Source organism: Chinchilla lanigera, unplaced genomic scaffold (assembly GCF_000276665.1).
Source record: "Chinchilla lanigera isolate Chin_1 unplaced genomic scaffold, ChiLan1.0 scaffold00007, whole genome shotgun sequence".
NCBI lineage: Eukaryota > Metazoa > Chordata > Mammalia > Rodentia > Chinchillidae > Chinchilla > Chinchilla lanigera.
The window spans coordinates 3,809,309-3,815,801 of NW_004955408.1; the positions used below are offsets into that span (position 1 = coordinate 3,809,309).

A 6,493-nucleotide genomic window follows, 5' to 3' on the forward strand; every position below is an offset into this window, starting at 1 on the left:
TTATGTAATTCAGGTTGGCCATGAACTCATCATAGTGATCCTCCTGCCTCAGCCTCCTGAGTGCTAGAAGTACAGGAATATGCCACCACACCTGTTACAAGGTGCTGTGATTAAAGTTTTTTGTTTGTTGGTTGACTGGTTTTTTCGGTTGGTTGATTGGTTTTGTTTTGGTACTGGGGATTCAATCTATGTCCCCAGCTTTTTTTAAATTTTCTTTTTTTTTGGTTTCTGGTTTTTTTCCAGTACCGGGAATTGAACTCATGACCTTGTGCTTGCCAGGCAGGTGCTGTGCTGCTGAGCTAAATCCCCAGCTTAAATTTAGCTCTTTATTTATTTCTTTTTTTTTTCCCAGTACCAGGTAAATTTTCTTTTATACTTTTAAGACAGGGTCTTGTTAAATTGCTAGATTGCCCAGGCTGGGCTCCAACTTGCAGTCTTCCTGACTCAGCCACCCAGAATGCAGGGATTATAGGTATGTACCACTATGCCCACCAAATCATTTTGGTCAGTATTGGAATTGAATTCAGAACCTTTGTACTGAGCTACAATGCCTTTTATCTTTTTAAATTTTGAGACAAGTTCTCCCAAACTGCTAAATTGCCCAGGTTGCGCTCGAATTTCAATCCACATGCCTCAGCTTCGAAGAGTGCTGGGATTACGGATGTGCACCACACCTGGCTGGTTCATAAACATGTCCTATAAGTGTGAAAAATTAATCCGAATCTATAACTTCTCTCCAGACATAAGAAACCTTTTAACATATTTTTACATCTTCTCTATTTTTCCCCAACAAATGCACGCAAAGTATCTGCTCAGGGTTTTTTAAAAAAAATAACCTATAAGTCTCCAATTGTTATTAATTCTTCAAAATATACTTCATGTATTTTATTTATTTATTTATTTTTACTTCATGTATTTTAGAAATTTTGAAATTTGCTTTAATCTGTAACTATCTGTGTGCTTGTATATTACAGCAGTCTAGGAAAGTTTAAACATTTTATTTTAGATATTTCTTTGCCTTACTGAAACTTTGCAGCAAATTCTGTCTTTTGAATGATGTTTCTCTGATGCTTCTACTTCTCAAAAGAATACTTGGAATCCAGGCTGTTCTGACCCCCATTGGCCTTTGCTGGCACAAAGATGTTCTGAAATATTTGCAAGTGCTGAAGTCACTTCCTCCTGTTACCCTGAGTTTACTTTAGCTTGACTAAACCAAGCACGGTATCAGTTTGTGTAAACTTGCTACTAACAGAAGCTTCATATAGTAGCTCGGCCCAAGGATCAGAGACTGGCTAGAGGAGTAGGAAAAAAGCCTCTGAAAATTCAGCTGCTGAATCTTTTACTCTAAAAAGCTTAAAAGTTTTAAGTTTGAATACTTTTATTTATAATACCTAATATCTATGAGGGTAAAGTGAAATGGGCATTTTCACAATGAAACTGTGATAAACACTATGAACAGTGTTTGCACTCAGTTTATCAAAAGCTTGAAAAGTGTCCACACCTCTCATCCCAGTTCTACCTCCAGGAATAGACGTCGTAAGACATGTTTCCCACATGAGATTTTCCAGGTGGTACAGCGTAGCTCGAGGTGGGACACACACCAACTTCATGCAGGTGGTTATTCCCTGGTCAGCTCCTATTGAGCCCTCTGATCCCGGAAAGGAGCACCTTCAGCTGTGTGCCCCTAACACCTTTCCAGTCTCCCAATCTCCTATGGAACAGAGAGCAGTATCTTAACTGTGTTTTAAGCATGGCATTTTGTTTTTATTCTCATTCACTGTATTTGTTTTTATGATTGCCTTCATTAATGGCATATGATGCTGGTTTTCCATTTGCAATAATAAACAGAGTTTGTTTTAAAATACATTTATTTAACCGCAGAAATGAGTTGATTTAGAGAAATTTTAAGTGTAGAAATGATGGTATTGAATCATGGCAAAGTAATCGTGAGAGTGTTTATGAGTTATGTTTATGAGTGTTTATGAACCAGCCAGGTGTGGTGCACATCCGAAATCCCAGCACTCTTCGAAGCTGAGTAATACTGATGCGTGGATGTGAAAAGCACAACCCTAAGGGATTAACTAGAGCTACAGCCACAGACTTATACCAGGGTGGTTCTCATGCATGCAAATGTTCCTCATAGGCTGATTTATGTGATCATAAAGTTAGAAACTGTGCAGTTGTCCAAATTAGGGGATTAGTTAAGTGATTTTGGTAGTTTCATTTGATAGACTGTTACCAAATATTTAAAAGTATATTTAATAACATGAAAAATTATATGGTATACTGGCTACAAAAGAAAGCACATGGTGTCCTGACTTTGTTAAAATGTTATGTATATTCATATATGCATCTTGTTAATAAAAATACATATATATGTATATATGTACATATATTATATGACCTCAAAATCAGTATAAGAAAATATTTCCAAATGGGTTATCTCAGGATGGCTATAACTAGAGGAGATTTTTGTGTTTTCTGGTAATGAACATATGCCAGTTTGGCCATTACAAAGAACGATATGTACATATACCTATTTTTTAAGTTAACTCCTCCTGCCCAAAGAGGACTGCTGAGTGTTTTGCCATCTACAAGTGCTGCTGGGTCTTTTCATGCTCTTGGAAACCAGTCAGGTTTGTGTGGCCTACCTGTAGAGAAGCAGTACCCTCAAACACCCTTGTCAGCCCTCAGTACACTCCCAGATACTTGGTCTTGGGTATATAATTATACTTCTGGAGTGGAGTGAGAGAATATTTCTCAAATCCCCTTAAATTATTTTTATTGCTTTTTATTCTCAACAGCCCCAGTAGGCAGGACTAAATTAGGATCTCACTATTTAAGTGTGTGTATCATAAAACAGGAATGGAGTAGATTCTGAAAGTTGCTTAGTTTCTTGTTTATTTTTTCTTTAATTTCTGTATTATGCTACTGGCCATGACATTTGAGGTTGTATATAATTGTGATTCTGCATTACCTGTGTATATATTTGAACTTAGATCCCTTCTTTCCATAATTAAAAAAAAATTTCCTGGAGGGGGCCGGAAAGAGTTCACTGTGAGGCCTAATGCTAGGCTCCCTTTTGCCTAGTAAGAACTCCACCTGGGTTACTTCTTAAGAGTGGCTCCTGGTACCTCCTAGAATCTCTCAGTGGCATGGGATCAGCAGGTTTCTGCTGAGTGAATGAATGAAATGGTCTCACAGCGCTGGTGCAATGCTTCCTCCTTCTCTGACAGGTCTGGGCTCCAGCCAGGTGAGCTACTCATCAACAACACCTTTGCCTGATAATTCTTCCCCTCCTGGGTCCTTCATCTCCAGTCTTCTCCCTCCCCACGGCCACTGCTGTGCTGCCCACTTTCATGTCTGCACAATAACAGTGACCTCCCTTCTGCCCTACAGCCTACTGATTTACAGAAGGCATTGCTGCTCTGTAACAAAGTCTCCTGCTGCTGTGGTAACAAATTACCACAAAATCAGTGACTTAAAACCATAAAAATTTATTATTTTACAGTTCTGGAAGTCAGAAGTCTCAAAATCAAGGTTTTGGCAGGGCTGTGTTCCTTCTGGAGACTCTGGAGGGGAATCATTTTGTTACCTTTTCCAGCTTCTAAGGGCCCTCCTGCATTCCTTGGCTTATGGCCCCTTCCTCCATTTTCAAAGCCAACAGCCTTTCTCACACTGCACCATGCTGTCACTTCTGTGGTCAGATGTTCTTCTGTCTTCCTCTAAAAGGCCTTTGTGGTTACATCTGGCTACCTGGATACTCTCCCAACTTGGTCACATGTGCATTGCCCCTTCTGCCAGGTAAGGGCGCGTGTGCCTAGTCTGCAGGGACGCCCATCTCCACATCTTTGGTGGACTGTTCTTGAGCCTACCACCTAACGTCATCTTTTAAAAGCACATATCCAGCCACGCTCCCATGTGTGCTCCAGTTCACAGAGGAGGCGGCTCAGGCTGCACAGGCTGCCCGTACCCTTCTCCCATCTCACCCTCCTCTCCCGCTCACCTGTGCGCCTGGCGTGCTCTTGAGCAGGGCTGCTGCTTCTGCGCTCCAGCCCAGCCTTCCCCCTGCCCCTGGGGTGTCTTGTAGGAGGTCCATGCCTTTTTGCTGTTGCACCCACCGTAGTCTAACATCTTTGCACTTACTTGGGTGCTTGTTTGATTAACAGCAAATGCTGCTCTTGTGCCACAGTCTATGCATCCTGAGGCTATGACTGACTAATCGAATGTTCCCCTTATGTAAGTATTCCATATAGGCCAGGACCATGTCTGTTTCTTGCCTGCAGTTTCATCCCAGCAAGCATTTTACCTTTTTTTTTTTACTGTTGCTTCCCTCCACTTACATGAAAGCTCCCCAAGAGCAGTGACTTCGTGTCGTTTTTGCACGGCAGTTTTCCCAGGTTCCGGGGTGGTGTCTAGTGGATAACAGGCACTCAAAATATTTAGGGGATGATCTGCAGGATACTACGAATCTCCCACATACTTTTCCCTTTTGGCCCCTCTTTGGAATCAGGTATTACTGAATTCTTCATTTTAATTATTCCACCCAGTTCAACAACCAGGCAAATTGGCAGACATTCACCTGTTGCCGTGGGGATTAACGAAGTTAACAAACGTAAATCATTTAGAGCAGCGGCGGACAACAGCAGCCCCCTCAGAGTTTAGCGCCCGTTAAGAAACGCGGGAGTCCGGGCCGTGCGAGTGGTTCCGAGCTCGCCTGGCTTCAACAAGGCCCTGTGCGGAATCCTCGGCACCCCGAAGAAGACAAAAGAGAGAGACTGACTCCTGGCTGTTTCACTGAACATCCTACCGAGGCCAGCACATCCTGGCTGTTTTCGAGTCCCTGCTACGAGCCCTTGGGGTGAGATCGCTGCACGGGTGGCTCCGCTGGCTTGGTCGCTGGCCAAATGCTCCCACCCGTCTCTTCCCGGACTGGACCCAGACCTTCAGCGGCCGGACCTGGGCGGGGGCTGTGGGCGGTGATCTTGTCCATGCTGATGTGCTGCCCCGTGGCCTGCAGGTGGCAGCACACCCTGGGCCTCGCTGCCCTGTCCCGAGGCCGGGCCGCAGGCAGGAAAATGGACTCCCTCCTGCTGGGCTGGCTCGACGGCCGCTGCCGGTCTGGGTGAATGTGAGCGAGGCTGGAGTCTTATTCCTTCCACGTTATTTGTTTTTTAGTACAATAATGGCATAAATCATGCATACAATTTTAAGATTGTTGATTTCAGAGGGTTTTGTTTTTTTTTTTTTTTTTTAACAAAAACCACACTGTAGCAGGGAAAGCAATGACATGGGCAGGCAATGGCATGGTTATGCCTAGAACGTCGCGGAAGGGGTTGGGGCAAGAGGCCGACTCCCGCGCCGTTAGTGCGGACCCCCTCCGAGCGCTTTTCACCTGGGCCAGCCGGGCGGGGAGGGTGCCCGGCCCCGGCAATTCAGAGGCGTGAGGTCCACGGCCCGGGGAGGGCTCCGTGCAGGGCGCTGTGGTCCTTCCCGTGGTCCTCGGGCTGACTGCCGTGGAGCGCTGACCGGCCAACCCTGAACATCTCCGTTTGCATCTGCCAGTCCAGACCGTACAGCTCCTTGATAGCCTTCCCTCGCCCATCCTCCTCGCCTCCCCGCCTAGTAATTTCACAGTTACGGCTTATTTATCCCGAGACCGTATTTGTGCTGCAGCCCTAGCAGTTGAATAGGGATTGTTAATGCTCTATTTCAAGTCCGTGTCTTTGCTTTGCACTCAGTAGAAAACAACTTTTGAGTATACTTGGAAATAAGGGTACCCTTCCCCTTCGTGCCAGATGCTACCGCACTCCTCTTGGTCGGCAGAGACCTGCCCCGAATTCCAGCACCTGCTAGGGTTGGCGGTGCCTTAATTGCAACCCCGGTAAGGCCCCACCTGACAAGGATCCAGTGACTTCCTCCCCCGGCGTCATGACACTTTTTTCGGCAGGAAACTTGAAGGTTCCTTGTTCACTGTCGCAGCCTGTGCCAGCTTTGGCCTGCGGTGGTTATATTTTGGGCTCACTACATGGAATCATGAACACACAGTTGGAATATTAGATGATGATGACACCAAACCCCAGATCTCGATGAGAGTTCATTATGCTCTGAAGAAGACAATGTTACAAATCAAGCTTGTCTTTGAGTGTTTTTTCCCGAAGTTACTAGTTTTAAATACATTTCAAATTTGTATATTGCATTTAAAATAGAGTCCTTTTATATTTCTAAAATTATGCTTTTATTTTTCACCTGTGGCAATAGGTTTAATCTCTAGTATAATCAATAACCTGGTAAAAAAGTAAGACTGACCCAAGGATGTAGACCAGTGATAGAGTGCCTGCTTTGCACCCACAAGACCCAGGTTCAGTCACCATCAAGCGGGAGGGAGAGACTGGTTAAGTGCCTGCCATGTGTCAGGCACCTAACTCACAAAATACGGAGAAATGTGCGACATTATTCCTCTATTACAAATACAGAAGTCCCTGTAATCCCA

General features: G+C 44.5%; 1 long non-coding RNA gene across 1 annotated transcript in view; it reads left to right on the forward strand.

The window, feature by feature from the left end:
- LOC106147341 overlaps positions 1–5,213 on the forward strand; it is a 10,830-nt gene extending 5,617 nt beyond the window's left edge. Inside the window, exon 2 of the long non-coding RNA XR_001232191.1 lies at positions 4,551–5,213. This is a non-coding gene — a long non-coding RNA (uncharacterized LOC106147341). The remainder of the gene's footprint in view (positions 1–4,550) is intronic.
- Positions 5,214–6,493: the final 1,280 nt, after the last annotated feature.